Source organism: Vipera berus (assembly GCF_964194415.1).
Source record: "Vipera berus genome assembly, chromosome: 1".
Lineage (NCBI taxonomy): Eukaryota > Metazoa > Chordata > Lepidosauria > Squamata > Viperidae > Vipera > Vipera berus.
Window position 1 is genome coordinate 150575728 of NC_138202.1, and position 25962 is coordinate 150601689.

Sequence of the window (25962 nt, forward strand, 5' to 3'; positions counted from 1 at the left end):
CATCTGACCCTTGCTCACTCAAAGCTAGTACTTATCCTTGCTAATATAATGGTATAATAAGCTTTCAATGTAATCCTAAATATGTCAACTCAGAAATAGACCCACCAAGTCCAATGGAATATGTTCCCAGGCAAATGGTATAAAATTGCAGTTTTAATTTACTTAATCGTTATACAGGTAGTCCTCAGTTTACGAGCACAATTGAACTCAAAATTTCTGTTGCTAAGACAGTTGTTAAGTGAGCTTTGCCCCACTTTACGTCCTTTCTTGCTACAGCTGGTAAGTGAATCACTGAAGTTGTTAAGTTTGTAACGTGATTGTTAAATGAACCTGGTTTCTCCATTGACTTCACTTGTCAGAAGGTTGCAACAGATGATTACATGAGCCAGGGACACTCCAACCGTGCTAAATACAGGCCAGTTGCCAAATGTCTGGATTTTGATCACATGACCATGGGGATCCTGCAACAGTTGTAAATGTGAAAGTGTTGTAAGTCACTTTTTAAACTGCCATTGTAACTTCAAATAGTCACTAAATCAGGGGTCTCAATGCGGGCCAGACGCATCATCGGAAAACCACGCCCACCCCATTGCCGGCAATGGCAAAAAAGCTCCGATATGTTGCGCAACATCACGTGACGTCACAACCTTGACATGTCTGCACTAAATGAATGTTTATAAATTTAGGACTACCTTATGAACTAATGATCTGAAAATCAACTGCACTGCAATATACAGTAGATATTTAAGGGAACAGAAAGTACATACTGACAAACAAGATTCAGGTAACTCATGAAACTAACTCACAAAATCCTTTCTTTACAGGGCTGTGTAAAAAGTTCCCTGGGATGGGGATTAGCATTTGACATAATAGCCCCGTTAAAATCCTATTTAACAATCCTATAATTTTCACAAATGTAGTTCATCTGGTCCAAATTAAAATCATTTAGACCTATTCTCTGGGCTGACAGATTTCTTTCAAAATAACCCTCCTCTAAAATCCTACCCATGCAGTTATACACAAATGCTGTTCAGAGAACTAGCGCACAATTTAAATATTCTTTAACTATAACTCATTATAGAACTCTGTAGAGGTCAGCGTTTTGAACATTATCATCTCGTTTAGGATGATATGTAAATAAAGAAAAACCTGAGAAATCAATCTCTAAATCTGAGCCTTATGCAAGCAAAGGAGTATTTATTTTACTTATTCTGTTTAAACTCTACCTTTATAAGAGGTACTCAAGATAGCCAACCATGTTTTAAAAGCAAAACTCAAAAAACAAATTCAAAACAAAATTAATGAATTCTCCATGCCATCTTTATAGCTAAAAAACTTACCCTTCAACATTGGAAATATATGGCTTCAATTATCTAACGTTATTGGCAATTTATGAATGAATCGCTTATCAACATGGATTAGCGCTGGATGAAATACCCGTATTCACTGAAATGCTTATGTAGAATATGAATCAATCTATTTATCTATCTACACACACAAACACACACGTACGTTTTCATTCTGCCTTTATTTTTATAAACAAGGGGGTGAGCATACCAAATACTACTTCCTCCTCTTCCTAGTTTCCCCACAACAACAACTCTATGAGGTGGGTTCAGCTGAGAGAGAACAGACTACTAGTCCAAAGTCAACCAGGAGGAACTAGAACTCAAAGTTTCACAGGTTCCAGTCTGGTGTCTTAACCATTTGACAAAACTGGCTCCTATCATTTATGAATGTATGAATTTTTCTTTTCCTTCTTGTCGATAACTTTTATTTTTTCTTTGTTTTCTACATTCACTAACAGAAACAAAAATAAGTTTTAAAAGGCAGCTAGCAGCAGCTAGCAGCAGGACAGCAAACGGTATATAGAAAAAATTAAAAGCAACAATTAAAATGAACACTAAAATAAATTAACAGTTAAGAATCTGGTGGAACAGATGCCTCTTTGCAGATTTTCTGAACAGTGTATCTATATAGAAGACAGCTATACTACAAAAATGAGCCGTGAGCAATTATGGCATCTTCAAAAGCACCACTTCTGCAGATCTAAACAGAAAACACATGAACTCTCTCAGACTGTTAGACTGAGTCCTTTAGAGCTTCAATTCCAAGAATTCTTTAAGTTTGTGTCAATTATCACCTAGAGGTAGTCCTCAACTTACAACCACAATTGAGCCCAAAATCTCTGTTGCTAAGTGAGATGACATGACCATGAAGATGCTGCAACGGTCGTATGAGAAACAGTCGTAAGTCCCTTTTTCAGTGCCGTTGTAACTTTGAACAGTCACTTAAAGAATAGTTGTAAGTCAAGGAGTATCTGTAGTACCAACTGCTCTGTAGTAGAAATCTGCCGCTACAAGCACAATGTGATCTCTGCACACCTTTTCTTGACAAGAAAGCCCCTTTCCCACATCATGCACTAATCGCACTTTTTAGACACACATAAGGTATTTTTCAGGATGTAACTAGGTACTGATCAATTGTTACCAAAATCCAATTGCCTTCATGAATGGCTTCAACTGGTACTTAATTATGCAAACCCATTGCTCACATCATTTGCAAATCCAGAAGATGAGGCAGCATTCCCTTACTGTGGACCTGCACTTTCACAAGACTGCAACCAGCTGTTGAACCTCAATTCCCTGGGGTTTAATATCCTGTTTACCGACACCATCTCCATATTGTTTGGATTTAATTAAGGAATGTCCTCCTTCATCCAACTCATTATGGAATTTAAGCAACATTTGAGGACTCTTATTGTTTCCTTGGAATTTAATGACAAAGAGTTGCAGAACTGGGTGTAATCACCATAATGATGGCATTTTACTGCAAAGCTTCAAAGGACCTCTCCACAGTTTTATGGAGATGTTGAACAATACAGAAGTATCCTACTTGTGGCAGAATGCGGTCTGGAGCCCTAGGAGGGAGAAACTGCATCTCAGAGGGCAAAGAGGCAGCAGAGTTTGGAATGTGTGGTAGGCTAGAAGAGGCAAAGACAACTCCCCCTAGTAGTTCACAGAATATAGTTCTAGAGTTAACTAAAATGTCTATATTATGCAGATAGCTGTTTTAGTCTGGCAAGATTCTGTCTGTAGGCAAACAATAATAAAGAAGCTACCCAGAAGTAACTCCATGTGTTGTCCTTGATTTGTGAGATATGACAGTACTAGACACTGCAGGCCAATGACTGTCCTAAGTGCTCAAAAACAGTCCCCTGTTGTTGGTATGATCAGATTGGAAAAATAGCGTCTCTATGATTCAGAAGGATGACTTGATTGATGGTACTAAAAACTCCTCCTTAGCTGCCGTCAGTGTCCCAGAAAAGTATACCCAATTACTCTCCTACATGTGTTCTACAACTTCCCCTCCCTCCTGCCCCCCCAATCCACTTATATTCTTGCCTTTTCCCCCCCTCTTGTTCTCTCTCCATTATATCCAGAACAAAACAACCCCATTTTGAACCATTTTAACTAACCCTTCCCCTTCCTCAGAGTTGCCAATCTAGTTGTAAATCTAAAAGTAACAAGGAAGTGAGCTGTTCAGGACAACTGTAATATAAAAGACATTCTCTTTTACGTGCAAAGGTTCGATCCAGTGAGGTGGTTTATTTCATAAATAGCCAAAATGTTGCACACTTTCCAGGCACATGTTGGGTTCAATACTTGCAAACACGATAACAAGAATAGCACTCAGGAAAAAGGACCAGTATTCAGAGCTATCAACCCAACAGTTTTCTTGCAGGAGGATCTGCCCTGCCAAATACCCCTTCAAGGTCTGACACTTCAGAAGAGTGCCAAACAATACTAAGGTCCAAACAAGGATTATGAATTTTTCATGACCTTTCCCAACATTACCTTCACAGTTTTCTACAAAGAGCACAAATAATTTATGTCTATATTTGTTTTTATTTTAAAAGTCAAATAGATCACATCAAGTAGATCAGACTTCAGGTCAAATGTTCAAATTTAATACCAGAATGTTTTCTATATTGCAAATTATTTGGTTGCAGAAATAATTTTAAAAGTCAACAAGAATCACTATTTCTTCTGCACGAGGCAATTTTTTAAAGGAAAACAAAAAGAGGTAGATGGTATATGTACATCTTACAGGCAACCCTTTCCTCCCACCTCACTTTAGCCTTTTCAATCAATTCTGAGGTGCCTGCCATTCACTTTTAATAGCATACGCTTAGATTCTAAATCTGCTCAGAGGATTAAACTGAATAAACATACTATAAAAGAGCCAAGGGTTCCAGACATTATACAATTGACTGCTGCAACAGACTGAAGTGGGAAGAAAGTGCATGCACAGCACAAAAAAAGTTTAGCAAATCTCTTTAGAGGCTCTATATGGCTCTACACATTTTAGCTGCTCAGCAGCCTCCACAGAGATCTAGAAAGCTGAGTTGAAACTTGATCTCATGACTCATTCTTATTACTATAACTCAGACAAGGCCTTCGGGCCTGTTCTCACCACCAATTCAGCTCCATGGAAGCAAAATTAAGAACATCAATACCACAACATGTTTGTATTTGCAAAAAAAAAGGATGCCTCAGCACACTTTTAGTCTGCTTGTAGTTTCTATACTGCTCTGCACAGTTCTGCCATAGATAGCAGATATCAGACCTAAAGCTATGACTAAGAGAAAAGGACCCTCTCCATATCAAAGTGGGATCCAATATTTTGTATTGGTTCAAAACACAAAATTCAGTACTGTAGTTACATTTGCAACACAAAATGCAGCACTGCAGAGGATATATTTAACTACTGTGCTGTACCTTTTCAAAACATGGTTTCTGAGGAGGATTCCTTTAGATTTCACTGTAAAACACTTTGGAGCTACTTTCTGAGTAACTCAAATATCTTTTTTTAAAAATATGTATCAAATCTGAGAGGAAGTAAAAAGGAAACAAACATGAACAAAATTAAAAATTTTAAAAATCTATTCTACCCTAAGAATTCTAAAATTGACTCCATTTTGCACAGAAATTAAAAAATGTTTTTTGACTTGCTACTGTCCAGGAAATAAATATTTAAAACAAACCCATAGCTACTTTTAAAAATTCTCACTCTTTGGTAAGTAGGAGAATTATAGATAACTAAAATTAAATGTGACAAAATCTTGATTACACATTACAGAAAAAGACTGTCCAGGTGACCTATTTTTAACATCTTATGTGACAGATGGTTTGCATTTAAGTTGAAATTTCAAGCTATTTCAAGGCTGCATATGATATGACCTATAAAATTGTTTTTAAACAATTAATGTTTAAAAACAGTGCAATGTTAATATTACATGATATAAGTCAGTATCCATCTTGCCACAAAACAAACACCAACAAGTCAGATAATTAGTCTCATTTCATTTTAGATCATCAGGTTGCCATATCTAAACACTTTTCATCAGGTTACCATAAAAGCCGGAAAAGCATTTGCAAAAGTATAATTATTTGATTACGTTTTCTATAAACTAATCCCCATTAACATGGCTGCACGTAACTCTTTAAATTAATAGAAAAGGGATTTGATAATTCATGCAGTTGATTAAAACTCAGCCTAGCTTTGGGGGGGGGGGGAGTTATAGGGGAAAAAAGTCATTTTACTGTTCTTAGATGAATTTTTTTCCTTTTCTAACTATGTTGATAGGAAAAAAGCTGAGTTTTTTCTCATTTGAATGGAAGAGCACCTCAGCTGGAGTTATCTTTTGAATTTTTAAAAACAGCAAAACCATCAATTTTTTGACATAATTCTAGCTATATTTTTACAGTTTTTTTTTCAATCCCTTTATTATTTTTATAAATACCTCAAGGCAGTGAGCATACCTAATATTCCTTCGCCTTCCTCTTTTCCCCACAACAACCATCTTGTGAGGTGAATTGGGCTGAGAAAGAGTGTCTGGCTCAAAGTTACCCAGCAGGGCTTTCATGTCTAAGGCAGGACTAGAACTCAGTCACCTGTTTTTTAGCCTGGTGCCTTCACTTATTATGCCAAATGAGTTCCATTTCCTAAGACAAGCCAGATTCCTGCCTTGCCCTGTAGAAAAGATTCTTCCTTCCAAATCCTGCTAATTAGCTGCATTCAGACAGACTGGTTTTCAAATCCAATACCCCAGAACCAGCTAAGCAAACAAGACAAGTTGGAGTAATAAACAAATATATTAGTCTCCAATTAGAGGTAGAAGTTTAAAATAGAGAACAATGCACCTCTACAAACAGATAAGAGGAACAATAAAGCATTATCACTGATGCTTACTTATCTCTTCAATTTAAACTGCTCACATCAAAAGATAAGTAGTTTTTCTACTTTTGTTGTCATGTGGCAACCAAATATACCCAAGTGTCACTCATCTTCTTGTCCAGCTACAGTTTCACAAATTGGCACTTTTCAAATGTACTAGATTGGATTAGAAACTTCATCATCCCAAAAGAACACAGCCAAATACTGCATAACATGATGGGTTTGGGCTCAGCATTTTATCTAAGGTCAACCACTATAGCTGGTAAGCCATGGCTTACAACTTAAGTGTGTTGGGTGAACCCACACATATTTGTAGTTTATCCACTAGCCATGGTTAGAATTAGTATATTGTGTCGACCAAATCAAGCTTTTCCAACCTACATTCTCAACCCAGTCAAATTCACCTAGGAGAGCTAGATGGCGTTCAGGTTAGGCTACACATACCCTATGAGAATATATTATTAATATTAGAGACTACTCTTGTTTGAATGAACATAATATTTATGCAAGGAACACCTCCTGAGATCTTAGATATAAAAAAGCAAATCAGTGACTTGCCTAGCTCACTATTCTCCCTATCACTAACCAGAACCAAAATGAATGTAATACTATAGAATGGTTAAAAAACAGGGAAATGAGCAAACTGATTGACTTTGAATAACTGACAGACCATACCTGTGAATTCTCAGGGAAGAATTTTATTCACTTGGTCATGATTTTTGAAGTGAAGTACATACAGCCTCAACTATATGTGTTAATCTGTGTAACAGCAACTGCAATCACATGGCAACTGAAAAATGGATAATGGATCTAAGACAGCCAACCATAATTGATATCTGGATAAAATTAAATATCAAAATACTTCAGGCACAGGGTGTGGAACCATCAGGCCACCCATGTAGGTCATGAAGTTGTAAGTGTATAGTTCTTTAGGAGAAAAAAACCCTACTCTCTAAAGTTCACCACGGCTTTAGGATGCCAGGCAAGGAGACTTAAGTACAACAGCTGGATGCTCATCTAACTAAATTGAGTTGGCACCATCTGAATTACAAATCAGTATACCACAGTCAGATGAACATTAAAAAATTAATTTTGAAAATGTTGCATGGCTGAAAGAACTGTTAATGGTAACAGAATTTTTAATACTGAAAATAATCCTAGGGGTAATGGCATCTCGGAGAAATTAGATCACACATTATTAGTTTCTAAACAATAGTTAAACTATATGGAAAAAAATCAGTCCTTTTGCTTTGGATGTTTCCTCATTTTGGTATAAACTTTAAGGGTTTCCCTCATATTGCTTAGGTATTTCATCCGATACTATATACTTTTAGGCATTTTTTTTAAAAAAAATATCCATTTGTTTTTTCAAGCAAATACTGAAAATGCTCTACAGACTGGGTAATTTCATATCAAAAGAAAAGGCAAAATAAACTCCTGGAAGTTGCTTTTTTAGATTCTACAGATTTCCATCCTAAGAGACAAGAGCGGGAGTCCAAAGCAAGCCACAGATTCCAGAAATGCAGCAAGTTTTCTTTTCTGAAGCAGGACCTGCAATCCTGAAGCAAGGCAACATGCAGTATTCCTACTGGAAGCATTTAATTCAAAGAGTGAAAGAGCAAATAAAAGTGAGGCCTCAGTATTTGTCTCAGGTATGAGTCAGACCTTTATAAGCCTCTCAGTATGAAACAGCACTGAAAGCTGAGACCTGGCATTACTTTCTTCAGAGAGGTTCTTGCTTAAAGCAGTTCCCAGAACGCCTGTAGGAACTCTTGGGAATTGAGAAAATGACTGGAAATGATGATGCCACACAACAACCAGTTCCTGTTATAACTTTGCCATTTTCTTGACAAAGATTGAGTCAGCCACTGGCACAACCAGTATCACCTTCACCTTTTTCATATACCCATCATATCCAGAAATATCAATCATCCATCTGATCAGAAAGGTATGACCCCATGAAATAGATTTCTGTACAAATTAATGTAGATACAAAACTCAGTATGTGCACAAGGGGGGGCGTAATAAATAAGCCGTGGTCTGTTTCAGGGTATGAAACCAGTTAGAAATCATATAGTTTTAGTGGCACACTGATTGCAAGTGTGACTTCACATGATATATGAATAACACCTCACGGCTTACTTGCAGTTTCTTGACTTACTTGTAATTTGATTTTGTGTTCAAACCAAACCAGAGATGCAAGGTAAGACCAACTAGGAAAAAGAAACTAGGAACTAGCTAAATAAAGTATGACTATCTTCTCAGTCTGAAAAACAAATCAGAAATGAATCAGAGCTGGTTTAACAAATCATGAGTTAGCATGATGTAAGACTGTGGCAAACATATTTCTTTTCAAACCAAACACTGCCAAGCAATATTTAACTAAAACAATGAAACTTGTTTTAATTTCAGTTTTCTGACAAGATTTCTATTGTGCTAAATAGTCCTAGCAAATATGGACAAGTAGTTTTGTTTTTTGTTTTGTATAAAAAATGTTATTTACTATGCCTAATTGATTAAAGAATCTGTCTACACTTTTACATCAATTTCCAAGGTAATTCAAAACTATGGTTCACATAGCAAAAAATAGTTTATGATTGGCTGAATTCACACAACATACTAAGTGAAAATCAAACAAACTACCTTATGTATTAACATATAGTATGAACCAAGTCTAGGTGTGTCTCCTTGAAGCTACTTAAGTAATTATCAGGGATGATATAAAGCTTTCCTATAAACAGCCATACCCTAAGAAAATGTTCTTGTTGTTTCATGTTCCACAGAACTATATTCATATTTCCACACTTGTGGAAGAATGGGAAAGCTGTGACAAGACTGGCATTAATAACAATAGAAGCAGCAGCAGATCAAGATAAGTCAAAACATAGGTAGTCAGAGACAGAGACTAGATGACCTCCAAGGCCCCTTCCATCATCATCATCATCATTACAAAGATGACAATTTGAAGACATAAACATACCTTTAGTGAGCTCATTTTTCAAATATAGGCCTCTCTTGTCCCTTAAATTTCAACAACCCAGTTTAGCTTAAATATAACTGTGTTTCATTGGTAAAGTACTTAAATTTGTAAGAATTTTCATGTAAGGGCTTCAGATATAGCCCCTCTCCATTTCATGCAAGAAACAGCTTGTCATAATGAACTCTCATGCCATAATCAAGGGTGTATTTACAAGATTACCTAAATGAGTTGTCATCATCTTAAAAGCCTGAAGGAGCTACATTCTGACAACTCAGTGTCATGCACATCAAGTCCATCCACATATAAAACTCACCATATGTTTTCAATGTATGCACAATAACTGTCTAAAAAATACCTTCAGAAGTAAATGAGTCAAAGCCTTTTCATTTTTTAAAAACTCTCATTTTCCAAATTCATAAAGTTAAATGTTCTACTCCAAAAAAAAATCCTAGAGAGCTGTATATAATTTGACCAACTATAACTCTAAATATTAACATACGCCAATTTATAGATGGCAAGTGAAATACTCATCCCACACATACAATATTTAGATGATCTGGCCACATAATAGTCAGGTATAGAGACAGTGGGAATCACATGTTCACAAGCTGATTTACAATCATAATTTGTGGTGCCCACTAACTGCTTGTACATCAAACTTTCAGCTCTGCCAAATAGTTACCCTCCTCCCCTCTTTCTCTCTGCGTATGTGTGTGTATATTAAAAAGGAGAGGTAAAATATAACAAATATTCTCTCATCACCCTACTGTTGAGCAGACAGACTCAAATCAGAAACCACATACAATAGGCAAAACCAATCTCTGAAATTAGAATACCCTGTGAAAAGTACGAATTTCAAAATTATAAAGCAACCTGAATCCAATCTACTTTGGTACACATTAATTGGATTAGAGATAAACCTCAGAGATACTCCATACATGTTTTTAAAAGGGCTGAACGTGAGTAAAAAAAACACCGGTACAAACACAAAGGCCAGCCCCTCTGCAACTGCTCTATAACTCGAACTATAAAGAAATACAAGTTCTCATGGCACAAATTGGAAAGCATATGACAGCTTAAGTATGAAATAAGAGCAAACCTTTGAACTTTTCAAATATAGTGAAAGCACTAAGTGCTCTAGAATACATTCTTAGAATGCAGATTCAGCAAAAACAATTACTACATGATAAGTGCAAAGAAATCCTTCCAATAAGCTACTGCTGGTGATATAGAACGAAGAGGCCAAAGCAGACTTTCTCCCCATTGCTGCCAATGGGGTGGGCACGGTTTTGGTGAGACACATCCAGCCTGCGGGCTGGCAGTTTGACATGCCTGGGCATATAAAACAGGGGGGGAAAAAGTATTAGTACAAACTTTTAACAAGGGAGTTTGAAGGTTCCAGTGAAATATTTTGAAGTGTTTTGTGATCCCACAGAACAAAATCTGAAACATTCAAAGTGCTCTGCCACAGGGAACAATGGCAACATAAAACAAGCCTCTTATTTTTCATCATCAGGTCATAAAAGTAAGTGAAATAGCAGCCCATGCTGACTACTGTCTACTGCTCAAACTATAACTACATTGAGTAAAAGGATGTTTTTAAGGACTGTAAATATTTAAACATTCCTAGAGTAAACAAGTTGGGTATACTTTTTTTTACAGCCTGTCTGCACAAATAATCACAGAAATAAGCCCAGCAAAAAGAAAGTAAGAGAATCACTTCAGCACAGACCTAACACAATCTAAAGTAACAAAAACACTCTGCCATGGCCATAACCTTCTTCCTAATGCACACACTGTAAAATTTCTGCATTCAGCAAATATAGACAACTTCAGACAAAGCAACACACCCCAAATGTCTGAAAGCTCACCAGCACAGATATACTTTGTGTAAAACACTTTCTGCATAACAATATACCTGAAAAAGATACAACATACAGAGAACACACAAAGGCTAGAAAGGTGTGTATATATAAGCTATGAATTCTAATTTCCCTCTTCCAAAGACTTTGAAAATTTACCTACCTCCTGCGTAAGAGTTAACTCACCCTCACATTACTAATCTTTCTCCACTCAACCAGATTTAAACGTAGCAGCAGGAGGAAGAAAACTTAGCTCTGCTATTTTATTGGCTAATGTGCTCTGCATAGCTTGGAGGAATTTTTAGAACAGAAGAAGCTAAGGCAAGCTATAGGGACACTCCAGGCAATATAGAACAATACATCCCAATTTGATCAGAACTCAGGACACAACAATTCCAACAATGGTTGTTTTGTTTTGTTTGGTGCTTGGAACTTGCTGTTTTGGAATTTGAATCCTTAATTCACACAATGCATCTTATTAGTACTAGGTGATTTTCCTCAGCTCTTTTATGTAAGTGTAACCCAAATGAAAAACCGCAGCATACAAATGATATACATCTCCATGCATATTTCCTGTTGTCATGCTGATCTTCAACCCTCAGTCAAAAAACTCAGAACTTTTCTGAGCTATCAGTTCTAACACATTACAAAAATAAATATATAAAATAAAACCCATCAACCTACAAAGTAAAAGGCTCAAATTAGATTCAGTAGCAACTGACCGCTATAGATTAAAGAGTTTAGCAAACTCTGCAGCAGCTCTAGGCAAACTTTTTGTAAACCACTAAGGGTAGAAGACCAGACATATCCTTGGTACGCTATCAATCTTTTTGTCCATAAACTACTAATGATGCTCCCACCATACACAAAACTGTGCTAAGAAGCACTTTATATATCTTCCATCTACACACACTCTCACAGTTTTTATGTCAACAAAACGTTCCCCTCATTTTTAAACTAGAACAAGAGAAATGGAAAAGATAAAAGAAACATTCAGAACTGAAGGGAATTCATAACCTTAGAATGGTCAGAATACACTGTTTTGGAAGAGTATGGTTGTTGGTATTAGATCATTCTACATATGTAGATTTGAATTCTATGTGTCTTAGGATGTTCCTCTCAAATGACTTCACCCAAAATGGTGCCTTCTCAATATGTTAGTCTACAGCAATATAGGAGAGCTAGACTTCTTTCCAAAGAGACTTCGCAAATATGAGGCTAGTCCTAATTCATAGCAAACCAATTTCTTCCCTAAATTCCTACACCCCACTGTGTTCAGCTGGAACTTGCACAAACCAAGACCTATGGTTGTGCAATCCAGCCTTTCAACATTTCCACAACTTCAAGAAAGCAGGTCAGTGTGAGACCACTAATATAAAGCTTAACAAAAACTTGAAATAGACAAGTTATATGAAAACATAACTTCCAATTCAGAACCAGATTTATTTATAAGCATACATGCACAGAGGTGGTTAATGTTTACTAGAGCTTATTCAGTTCTGTACTTAAATCTGCAGAAAAATAAAACTGGTTTCAAATTTAGAGCATCACAATCCAAATAACTTACAGGGAAGAAGGACTGCTAGTTGCTTCTCTCAGTTATGCTAAAATCCATGCTCATTTCCATGTTTATTTGATGGGGCAACAGGTTAAGTGTTACTTAAGATTAACTAGTTGAAAAGCGTATAAATGAACTATGTCAAGTTCTCCTTCATTACTATTAGAGATGATCATTGCTCTTTAAAATGTACAGACTTGCAAAAAGAAAATTAGTGAGCCCTTCTAAAAATCAAAGAACAAAGGTAGAGCAGAAATGCCATAATGAAGTACATATCTTTGCAGTTTTAAAGACAGTTGTTGTAAGTCCGCATGAAGTGCTTTTGACAAAAAGAAATTGTTGCTTCCAAGAACACATACCACAACATACTAGTCACTGTTTACTATGCAAATACATAGACTACTAGAAGGGGGAGAGATTTTTCATTCCAGGTGACTGGAACATTTGGAATAATATGTAAATATTAATACACTCTCAAAAATACACACGCACGCACAGACACACACATAATTTTATGTTCTTCTGAAAATGCTAGTTGCCATTGCCAATGCATAGTAATTGATGTGTTGTTGGTGGTGAGTGGTGTTGTGTCTTCAGATCAGTATTGACTCCTAGTGACTGCCTAGACAAGTCTCTGCAATTTCCTTGGCAAGATTTCAGAAGTGGTTTGCCATGGCCTCCTTCCTATTAGAGATAGCTGGCTTTGTGCCTAAGGCAGATCTAGAACTCAGGATTTATGGGTTTCAAGTCTGCTGTCTTAACCATTACACAAAACTGTTAGCTACTATGAAAAATGATGCATTGACTCAGAGATAGTATTTAACCATGGTCTACTGCACCAGTCTCCAACCTTTGCGGCCCGGACTGGATAGGGGGGAAGAGGGGAATTGGGCTGTGCAAGTGGCAGATCAGCGCCAGCGTGCACACACACAGCTCAACTTGTGAGAGCAGCAGGAACACACACAAGTGCCTGCCAGTCCGCTGCTCGTGCAAGTTGCTGCATGCGCGCACTCGGCCAGGCTCTCACACGGACCATTCAGAATAGGCCATGGCCCATAAGCAATGGTTATATAAGCAATGTTTATAACCAAAATGAATGGATATATAAAGGTAAAGTTTTTCCCCTGACCAATCATATCTGACTCTTAAGAGACAGTGCTCATTTCCATTTCTTAGTCGAAGGACTCAGCGTTGTATGAGAAGAGCTTTTTGTGGTCATGTGGCCAGCATGACTATACATTGAGGTGCACAGAACGCTGTTACCTTCCCACCAAAGTGGTACCTATTAATCTGCTCGCATTTACATGTTTTCAAACTGCTAGGTGGGCAAGAGCTGGGGCAAATAATGGGAACTCGGACATGCTGCATTCAGGTCTTGAACCCTGTCTGGCAGCTTTCCAGTTGAAAAACTCAGCGTCTATAACTACTGAGCCACTGCACACACACACACCCCTGGAAGAATACATATCACCCACTAAACCAAACCTAAGCATTCTACATCATTGCACTATGTGATGTGTGAATCCCACTACTGTGAAGCCTTCAGAACCCCATGACAATATCTGGAACAGGCTTGCACAATTATTTCTCTTGAGATCAAAAGTATTCCAGAACTCAGTTTAAACGAAGGAATGCTAGAAAAGGATTCTGCCAAACATCATGCTGGCATAACTGTTTCTTTAATAAGCTGAAAAACATGTGTTTGTAGCTTGAAGACATCAGCAAAAAGGAAAGGCTATCTCATCAAAAACGAAATTCAGAGAACGGATTAATGTCCTTCATAAGCACTGCCATTTGAAAAATTGGCCAGCCTCATAAGAGGGGAAGCCAAATGTGCTTGTCACATTCCAAATTTCTTTTTTTTTTAATGACAATTGCATATCCAGACATAGAGAAATGAGTATCCAGACAAACAAACAACAGCCCCAACTTTTCTCCCTTTCCCTGATACCTTATAGGCACAGGAACATCACAAACCAAGCCAGAAAGGTGTTGCGTAAGGACAGCTTCCTTCCTTCCAAGCAAACTATCCATCATCTTTGCATTTAGTACTGCTGACTTTCCAAAACAAACCCCTTTTCCTCACAAGAGTTACAGCACCGAGGGGCGGGCTTATACTTGGCAGGGTAATGAGTAACATCTGTAACCACAGCTGCCCTGTGGGCATTCCTTCCTTTGATGCTCCTGAAGACTGCAGCCAGCCAGAGGAGGGAGCCAAGGAAAGTTTATACAGATTCTCTTTCCTCTCTACACAACCTCTCCCCACCACCACCTTCCAGGAGAGGCGGCCTCCCTTGAAGCGATTAAAAGATGTCTCTCCCCCCCCACAGTCCCCCCCAGCCGCTTCCATCTCTTCATCTCCTAAGTTTTCCAAAGCCACCGCTGGAAGCAGGTCATACAGATGCAACATTAGCTTAAGAGCTTTTTCTTTTTTTTTTTTTTTGCCCCTTTGGCTCGGAGAACTGTGAAGGCACGTCCGAAACGCCCATGTCTGAGAGCTGATTTTTGAGTAACGCACACAGATTCACACACACACACACACACACCCCTTTCTAATCGCTTTGTGCTTTCTTCTTCTTCTTTTTGAAAAAGATTTATATAAAAAAAAGAAAGGTGGGCGGGGAGGAGACAAATTTAAGACCCAAGGTTAAACCGCAAAAATAGCAATCGCTCGGGCCCCCCCCGGTTTGGAAAGGCAGGCTGTGTCCCGAAGAGGAAGGGGGGAGGGGGGAAGCCCCTCTTTTAGACCCGGAGGAGAGAGAAAAGCTGCCCAACATTTTTTGGGGGAGAGGGGGGGTCGGCGGGAGGTGGGGAGATGGCGGCCAAGAAGGCGACTTCTCTCCCAGACAGGAAGATCCACTCACCTCTCGATCTGTTACAGACAAAGGCAAAAAGCAGCCGAACGGGCAAGCGCGGGAGCTTCAGGCGCAGTTAGAGGAGGAGCAGCAGCAGCAGCAGCAGCAGCCGCCGCAAGAATTTCTCCTCCACCGATTTGCCGCAGCGGCGCCGACCACCGCTCCAAGCCGCAAGTTGCTGCAGCGCTGGCAACGGCGGCGGCGGCGACGACGGCCAGACCCGGAGTCCCGCGCTCTAATCACTCCCCGACCGCATCTCCCCAGCGGCCGCCTCCCACCTCCGGCGGGATCTGCGCTCCCCGCGGCGGCGGCGGCGGCGGCGACCTTCGCAGGCGGGAGAGAAGAACTTCCCGTCGAGCGGGGTGACGGGGAAAAAAAAGTTGGCAAAAGGGAAGGCGAGACGAGCGCAAAGTTCCAGAAAGCAGCCGGGCGAGCCGAGACAAGGCAGACTCCGGCGGGAGGAGGAGGAGGAGGAGGCGGCGGAGGCGGGGCTACTCAGTCGGGAATCCAGCTGCAGTGAGAGAGAAGGAAGTGGCTGCTCCCTGTTCTGCCAATGGGCTTCAGGAGCTGGAATGAGCCAGGCGGCAGGCACATCATTTCCTCCCGGCGCAAATCCAGGCGCCGCCAAAAAAGCCGCCTCGCCTCGCCCCCTGCAGGGCCGAAGGGGCACAGCACCTTCCCTTGCGCGACGCGACCCGCCCACACGCGTGGGCTCGCGGGCTGGGGTGGCTGGCCTTCTGTTTTGACGGAGAGGAGGGGGCGGGGGTCTCGCGGGCTGGTTTTTTTTTCCACGGAGTCTGCGGCTCCTGTGACTGGCTTGCGCACCCTTTGCATTAAAAGAGATCTGGAATATCCAGGCTTTCTCGTCTGTTTCCAGTCACAACCTGCTCCTATTCGGTAGCGAGACTTATCTCACTCCCAAGAAAGCATATCCTAGGACTCGGGCCTGGCCTGCGAAAGTGTGAACGTACAACCTACTAATTCACGTTTGTTGGAACAGAAGAAAAAAGAGTACAAGCACTCCAAACAGAAAATGGCGGGAGGTGAGGGGGGAGAGACTCTCAAATGCTAGTACCGGTAGGAAATAATCTCGTGTAGAGCTCCAAACACATTTTGGGAAAAGCAAACAAGATTAATGGTTGATGCAATTTCATCCCCGGGAAAACATTTTTACGTAATAACATGGTCAGAAAATATAAGAGACCCATTTTAGGATGAGTGTTCTACTTGTAGAAAAACCTAAAGCTGATTCACACCAGTATTTCTACAAAGGGGGGGGGGGGGAAGTCCACCTTTAAAAGGATGAAAAAACTTAAGCTGGTTAAACTGACGTTTCAAAAATATATTTTGCTTCATTTCTTGGTATTATATTTTTATTCTCATAAAACAACCCAAAGCCACAATTTCTACGACAGTTCAATAGTTTTGCTCTTTTTCTAATTAAGAATAAAGCAAGAGGGAAAAAAAGGTTTATATTAGGCAATACTTTATCTTACTTAGCAAACTTGCCTTGAAAAAGAACAGCTGTTTTAAAGTTAATGATTGCTTTTGGTTAATGAAAAAGTGTTCTGTTTTTCAAGGGAAAATGAATTTAATATATCTGGCTGAACAAAATAATAAGCCTGGGGAAAAGTACAGATAAACCATTTTCTTGTGGTAAATACCTACTTAAAGAGAGTAGAGGAATGGAGTAGAGGAAAAACATCCAGGAATCAAATTGGCATATTAAATGTCTTCATTTAGTCCTCGGGGGATTAAGCAATTTTAGTGTCTATCAATTTTCTTCCCTTTCTAAATACTGTAAATGTCTTTTATTATTGTAACTCTGAAATCGGGTGTATTTTTTTGTCACATTAAATACTTCACTACAGAATTTCCTCTTAATTTTATTATATGTCCTGTTTTATAGTGCCACCATAGTCACACCAGTATAAATTCCCAGGATATTGTCATTGGTTCAACTATGATGTAAAGGCAGACAGGTCATGCACATACAACATATAAGTAAAACATAAGAAAATAAAAATGAAAACACAACATTAATTTTTCCTGTTATATCATGGACTATTCTGTTACCTATCCTTCTATATCGGGTGTCAAAATGCCAGCCGGCAGGCCAGTTGCATCATGCAGAAGCCGCACCCACCCGAGCTCCGGCAATGCCAAAAAAGTTGCGATACGGCGAGTTTGACACCCATGTTCTATATACTGTATTATTCCCATCAATTATTGTGTATCACTCGATTCTCTTTATTTTTTTCTGCCTATAATCTTACACAATAGTTGCACTGTTTTTCTGTTTATTTCCTCAGACCTATATATTTTTTCTTTTAATAAATCTGTTTTATAGCTAGTTCTCAACCTTACGACCACAATTGGGACCAGAATTTCCATTGCTAAGCAAGGTGGCTGTTAAGTGAGTTGTGCCCAATTTTATAACCTTTTTTGCTAAGTGAATCATGGTCATTAAGCAAATCCAGCTTAATTCTCAGCAATGCCCATGTGCACTAGGGAATTCTGGGAGTTGAAATCCACACTACGTAAAGTTGCCAGAGCTGGAATATACTAGTTTGAGTAATACCTTTATCCATTCTCTAGATTGGATATGGGGAGAGGGGGAAACTTGTTACATACTTAACTAGTTCATCTACTTAAAATAAGTATAATAACCACATGGGTGGGAAGATCCTATGATAATTCAGTTTATTATGGAACATTACTTTCAACTAAATCATTTCTAATAAATTCATCCTTCTGATTCTTGGTTCTTCTATGTGCAAAACAGGAGACTTTACCACGTTGAGGTATATTTCTGAACAGTTCCAAAAGCATGAACTGCAATGCATTCACTGTACAATAGTGTTATACCCAAGTCTCCATTTTTGTACCCAGGTTACAAGTTCTTCACAGGATCACCTGTTTGCTTTTTCAAAATTGGCATCCTCCCATGAAATTGAATAGCCTCCAGTTAATAATTCTTGCTTTACTTTAGCACTCCTGACTTATTTTAACTCTCCTGAACTCAGTAAGAATTCTGCCTCTAAAGAGCACTTGGATTGGTCTCTTAGAAACTGTCCTAATAGTAAATTATTCCTGATTCGCTTCAGAGGCAATGGTGCAGCTGATTTGCCAATAATAGTTCTTTTCAAAGCAAAAATAATTCCCGAAGAATACTATTTCTGCTAAAGATGGTAAAACATACAGACTCTTTCTCCTCTCAATTATTCATGGTATGAAGGATCGCTTCCTTCGACTACAATAGAAGGAGCATATATATCATAAGATTGGAATGAAAGATTGGATTTTATGAATGAAATATACAAAGTTCTACGAAAGAAGGGAATGGGGAAAAAGTCTTTAATAAAAACCCTACACGTAGAGCTAAAAGTTCCAGAAGACAGTTGTCCCCTGAGATAATAGGATACCAAACTGGGGGAGGAAGGGGTAAATATTAGTGTGGTTCCATGGTAAAAACAAAGGGACAAGCAAAATCTCACACTGGGTTTTGAAAAGAAACTATGTTCTACTAGTGCAATGTCTGGCAAGGTATTCTCCAAAATCTCTGCTTTGATTTTATTTTGTTCAGTTTTCTGGACTTATCCCATGAGGTATTATCTTTTAACTGAAAAATAACCTTGAGAACCAGTTTAGTGAGGTGGTTAAGGCATTAGGCAAGGAACCAAAAGACCACAAATTCATTATACCTAAGGCACAAAGCCAGCTGGAGGCCTTTGGACCAGTCCCTCTCTCTCAACCCTATGAAGCAAGTAATGGCCATCCAAGAAAACTTGCCAAGAAAACTACAGGACTTATGATCTTGTTCCTATAATCTTCATGGTGGAGAATACCTGCAGTGCCACTCTCACCACCTGCTTTTAGTATTTTAATGGGATCTGATGCCAACGTTCCACTAAATTGTATTGATCTTTTTAGACTGAAATTGATCATTATCCATACAACTTCTGTGAAAAGACATGGCTGGGCCTATAGATCCTAACAGCATAAACAAGGTAGCAAACACATTCAGTATATTGCTTCTGGATATATATTTTTCTAGTGCCTTTATTAGCAATGACCCTAGGTAGTATCTGGATTTCTCCCCCCCCCCTCTTCTGTGTAATGATGTATAGAATTGTGTATGTGTTTCTCTTTCTCCTTATGTGCATGCATTCAGAATTGCACTCTGGGTCATGTGACCAAAAGAGAGAGGGGCTTAGAATGGAATAGTCAGCAATATTCCCAGCTATTACACAGCAGCCTTTTCCATAGGGATGCCTTGAGGGGTTTTTTCTGGAATGCTTTTTTCCCCAAGCACCAAGACAATTCCCATCCAGTTTTGCACCTGAACGTGTTTTTTTTGCTCTCTTCACTTCCCACACAAAATATGGTCCAATTCTTTTTAGTTTTTGAAGAGTTATCCTGTGGCACCAGATGGATTCCTGAGAAATTTACATTGTACCCCACCCCCACCAGCATTGCATTGGGTTGGAAAGAATAAAAAGGAAGGTGATCTAATGGACATGTGAGAATCTGTTCAGCTGGAAATAGAATATTTAAAACATTGTAATTATTTTTTTTCCCTAAAGAATAATCATTTATGCAAGTTTGTACTAGAATATTATGGGCAAAAACAAAGTCAACTTTTTCCTGGTAGATACAATTATTTGGGATAAATTGACCATTAGACTCTTAATTTTTTTAAGACATTGGACCAGATTCATTGAGATCGATACCACTAACCATCAGTACCTTCTATTGTAGACTTCCATTCTGTGATAGCTGACTTAGTGGAAACATAATAAGAAATAAATAGACGATAGATGATAGATAGATAGATAGATAGATAGATAGATAGATAGATAGATAGATAGATAGATAGATAGATGATAGATAGATAGATGATGAAAGATAGCTAGACAGACAGACAATATGTGTTCTTGTTCAATCATGACCATACTTTCTGTTTTCTGTCTTATAAATTGCCAAAAACTGCAAGATGCCCAGTAGGCTTGCCAAGCATATTTGCTGACATCTGAAATTATCTCTCCTTCATATTTTCTGTAGCATCCAAAATAGCCTGTGACCAAAGCTGAACAGTGTGATTTGCTGCCATGTTAATACATTGCATTTAATATGTTGCTTGTGTTTCAACATTTTGTACAAAGACCATCAGACATCCATCAGAACATTTTGCGAGGGAGGGAGGGAGGGAGGGAGGAAGGAAGGAAGGAAGGAAGGAAGGAAGGAAGGAAGGGTTGTAACAAAGGGATGGGAGAATTAAGAGCAGTACAGTAATGTGTAACCTGTAGGCTGCTATTTTGTACCTATTTCTTCTCATGTCAGCCTTGGAGATTTCTGAGGAAAGAGAAGGATGGGAAAGCAAACAAATGAATTCAAGGAAGCTTAAGAGAAAAAAGGACTTCTCTGAGCTGGAGACATTTTCTTTACCAATGCTTATTTCTGCTTCCCTTGTAACCTAGCCCAAACTGCAAATTCACTTTTTGTGTTTTTGTTCTGGTTTTCTGGAGCAGGCATGATCCTTTGACAAAAGTGGCATGATCCTTTCTTTGACAAAGAAAAGTTATTATTAAAATGGGAAACTTGGTGTTTGGGGGAGGTTCTTTTGGTAGGGGGGAGGGTTAGTAATCATCAAGAAAGGATTACATAATTGATGAAAGGCTTTTTCAAACAGCCTCTTTATGTTACTTTGCAGAGAGAGATTTAAGCTTGGATTGAAGGAACCCTTGGCCACAGAGCACTTTTGTGATATGCATATCCCTGGAATGTAACTCATTTAGATTTTGATGTGAATTGTAAGAGGGCATCTGTTTCTTGGCAGCAGTCCTTTGTAGCATTTGGAAAATCAATGACAAAAGTGATGCAAAATTACAACTCTGGGATCCCACAGCCTTGCCAATATTCTTTGAAGATAATCCACTTTACAAATGCTTAATCAACTCTTTTCTTCCAGCAAGAAGGTGTTACTGTTGTTGTCTGCATTAAAAAAGATGAGATAATGGGTATGCAGATACAGAAAAAAAAACTAAGCTCATCTACCTTGAAACCTCAGGATAAAATGTGGCTATTTGGCAGCTTGCCCATTGCTACTGGGTGGATCTTTTGTTAATTCAGAGATAATGAAACAATGTGAATTATTTACTGATCTCCTTTATTTTCAGGACTACCTTATCAGTTATGACACCTTTCTGTTTTGCAAATGGGGGATGTTGAAGTTAAAAGGAAGTACTTATCTCACGATGCATGGTGAAAATAAGCCTGGGAGATGATCATATGACTGACAAGATTCCCAAATGCGTGCAACAGTGAGTAATCACACACTTAGAAATTATTCATATCAGTCACTGGAGAAAAAATCAGTGTTACCAAAAAGAAGTCAAACTTGAACGAGAAATGTGGAGTGTGAATTTTTAATTACTGTCTGGTCAAGCCCAGTTTGGGGGAAATGGTCAAACGGTTGCTAAAACGTGGTATTCAAAATTAAAATGTACCTGAAACTGAAGAAAGTGCTGTATTTCAGAAGTGCACTGACACACTGGCTAAACTGTGTCATTCTTTTTTCTACCACAAAATACCTGCCTCTTTCTCCCCCCCCCCCCGCCAAAATAATCATTTCTGCGAATGTTATTGCTTCAGTGTTGAAGTAAATATAAATATATTTGCTAGTCGTATTCCATACCTTCTTTTAGAGAGTAGAGATAACTAAGGCAAGAAAACTAAGGAAAACTAAGGGACAGGCATTTGTTTCTGCTGCATCGGAGCTTATTTCCTCCAATCTCAGCAGCGAACTGTAACTGAATCCAGTGCCAGCCTATGGTTTGCTTAAGCCACAGTTGGCTGCATTCAACCAAAATGCTGATGAAAGCTTTGTGCAACATGTGTGCATGGTTATATGCTTGTATTTGGAAACCCTACTACCACACGGGAGTCTGGAAGCCATCTGCTTGGCCATCCTTTCTGTATGGTGGCCAGTATTTCAGTAAAGAGCTGAATGCTTTTAACAACCGCACTGTATTTTTTTTTTAGCCTAATAGGGTCTGTAGTTTATTGAAAAAGCCACAATGGCTGATCTCACATAGGAAATATGGTTGAAACAAAGTGTGATTTGCAGACATGTGGTTGGATTCACACAATATGCTAAGCTAAGGCCAAGCAAGCAGTAATGTTCAGTGGTGGGATTCAGCCGGTTCGTACCACTTCAGCAGAACCGGTAGGTAATTTTTTTGTTACCCAGGCCCAGAATGGACTTCTGGAAGCAGCATCCACACAGAGAACCGGTTGTTCACATATTTTAATCCCACCACTGATAATGTTGCTTAGAGAGGTGTGTGAGTCCAGTTATTGTCTAGTAAAGCCTTCCCCATTCAGATGTATTGGCATAAAAGTCCAACAGCATGACAGTTAGACTGGAGACTAATGTGAGATTTCATCTAACATTCTTGGAAAGTAAGGCTGGGAAATAATCTCTCAAAGATACATTCAATTATACAGTACAAACTAACTTATTGTGTTCTTGGTAACTGTCTTTAATTGAAAATACGTTCATGCCGTGTGAACATTCACGAGTAGTTCCGACTCATATTGCATTAAATTTGGGGATAGTCATTTTTGTGCACAGTACTTTTTGCCTAGAACCATCTGAGTCACGATTTGTGCAGCTGAAGAAAAAGCTCAGTATGACAACACTCCCACCCAAATGCTTGCTACTACAAATGGAGGTGGAGAGCTGTAATAGGAAAGAAGTGTTTTTCAGGGCCATTTTGAAAGATTAGTTTGACTTCTCTGGGCAGGAAGGAAGTTGCATGCTTACATTTCACCTGGCCAGGAGCAGATTGCACAGGAATACTGGCAGCATTAAAATCCCACATCAGTTATACAGAGTCAAACATATTCCCAAAAAGAAACGGGGGAAAAAGGATGAGACCATACAAGGATGCAGTTGTCCTCACCTTGTTTGTTCCTGTATATATTCTGCATTTTCCCCATCTAGCAAGCTAAACATGGGATGTTTGTTCATCACTGATTCTTTTGGCTTACTTCCCCCTCAGATCTCCTCCAATTTGGCTAGGGAAAATACTTCCCTTGGCTATTGCTTCTGCCATCTAGCATCTGAACATTGCACTTGATCTTCTCTTCAAACAGCAAAACCATTTAGGTTCCAAAGTTCATTTTAAAACACGTTATTAATGCCCTGTTGGCAAGGAGCACAGCTGAAGGCAAATTAATTGCCATATTTGCTTCTGATCCATGCCAGCAAAGAACATCCAATTTAGTCATATCGTGAAAAGTGAATTAATTTACTCCTGTCCTAATATTGCTCAAGATTCACTGAGTGTGACTGTCAGGCAGCATCTGTTCATTTCATTGGAAGCCCTGTTGGGCTTCTGGATAGTTAATGAGGAACGCAAGTTTTAGAACCACTATGTTCAGTGTGCGTGTCTTTTTATTTTTCTTCCATGCAGCACTGTTGTTTTTGGGAGTCTAAACCTCAACAGATAAAAGAAGTAAATCCTTAGCATAAGAATATGTTGATGATTTATGAATCCTCTAAATTGCCTGGAAAAAAGGACTTGTATTTTAGCAACAATCATTTTTAGGCGTGCTGACAAAACAGGAAATATATTTTGCTTCCAATTCAGAATAAAACAGGCTTTGGAACATTTCAAATTGACTCTGTTCCAAGAAGAAAACCTGAAATGGCTCAGATATTTCAGCCATAGATAAGCCCAGGACCACAAAACTAAGGAAGGTTATCCATGCTGACTTATTGCAAAAGATGGTAAAGGGAATAGCCAGGGCTTTTTTTCTCATAGAACGCTCAGAACGGAGTTCCGGCACCTTTTTTGGATGGAACCTTGTAGGTTAGGCAAGGTGGGTTGTATGACGTGTGAGTTCCGGCACCTTTTTCTTTTACAAAAAAAGCACTGGGAATAGCTATTCTATCTAAGGAATTAAAAGATCCAGATAAGCTTCTTCTGGGAAGAACTGTTCTAGTTCAGCTCTCTCCTTCTTGTGCTAATTTTTTACTTGTGAGAATGTGTTTTTTAAAGGCAGAGAACTTTTAAAAATGGAAACTTTTTACCTACCGCTTTGGAATTCTTCTGTTACTTCTACAGGTACCAATTGTACTAACAAGGTGCAAGTATTAACAAGCATTAACAACTACCGGTAAGAATCCTGTGCAAGAATTTAGTTCAGGAGAGGATTTGAGAGATTAAACTAAATATGATTAAAGTACAACCCTTCGTCATCTCTAGAGGGCCACTAATTTTGAACTACACTTGCGGCTTAAGTCTACTCTCTCCCATATAAGGAATTATTTTTGTAGGAAAAGGAATGCTCCTCACCTCTGACTCTCAGCCAAGATTCCTTCTTGTATCAGTGGTTAAAGATGTCAAGACATCACAAGAGAAGCATCTTCAGGTATGAGAAAGTGTTCAGGGCCCCATTTGTACGTCCTGTTTAAATTACAATGAGGAATAAAACAATTCTTAACATAGGACAATGTTCAGGACTGCCAGAACCTTTTGTAGTTATATTTTAGGGTGAGCTTTTTAGAGTTCTTGAGGTGTGTGTGTGTGTGTGTGTGAGGGAATGTAGTCATTTCTTTTCATAGGGACCATTGTGTAAAGCATCTCTTCCTGAATGGTACACAGGAGATCGAGACCATTGAAAGTAACATTGCTAAATCACAGGGAAGCTGAGCTCATAATAAGGCACCAGGAGAAGAACTACTTAATGCCAAAAGTCAGCACAGCAGAATAATCTTAGTATCGTGAGCCAAGAACTCTGCTGAAAAAGCCAACCTCTGAGTCTTTGTGCAGCTAACTTGATGAGTTGTTATTTTAATTACAATAAATATCTCTCAGATATGTAGCCTGGCTGCATCAGCATATTTAACAAAGGCAAAAGGACACCATACATAGACAAGTACAATGTAGCATCTAATATTAATTCAATAATCTTAAGAGTCCTGATGTGTTGTGTAGGGGTTCCAAGACCTGGTTCATGTTGCTCTTGGTACTTAGAAGGTTTTCTTCCCTTCCTTCTTCCCTTTTTACATTTTTTTTTAAATGGGAACCTGACAAACCAAATCAAGTACCAGCCTTATTTCCCAGAATATCTTTAGACTCTAAAACAGCCCCGTAAGCTTTCTTGAGAAACTTAAAATAAAATGTGCTTGTTGTGTTGCGCTCCCTTGCCTAGACAAGGTACAACAGGCAGATAATATACAGCAGGGGTGTCAAACTGCTGACCTGCGGGCCGGTTGCATCATACAGAGGCCACGCCCAACCCAGCTCCAGCAATGCAAAAAAAGTTGCGATATGTCGTGACACGTCACGTGATGGGGCAAGTTTGACACCAGTGATATAGAGCCATTTGGTACTTTGTCAATAGCGAAGATGCCATTGGTTAAAATGATCATCATCTGATGGGACCCAGGAAACA

General features: G+C 38.9%; 1 protein-coding gene across 1 annotated transcript in view; it reads right to left on the reverse strand.

The window, feature by feature from the left end:
* The window catches only part of ACVR1 (activin A receptor type 1), an 87396-nt gene extending 71463 nt beyond the window's left edge, over positions 1–15933 (reverse strand). Inside the window, exon 1 of the mRNA XM_081337099.1 lies at positions 15505–15933. The gene's annotated coding sequence lies outside the window, so the exon portion shown is untranslated. The remainder of the gene's footprint in view (positions 1–15504) is intronic.
* Between the last annotated feature and the right edge of the window lie 10029 nt (positions 15934–25962).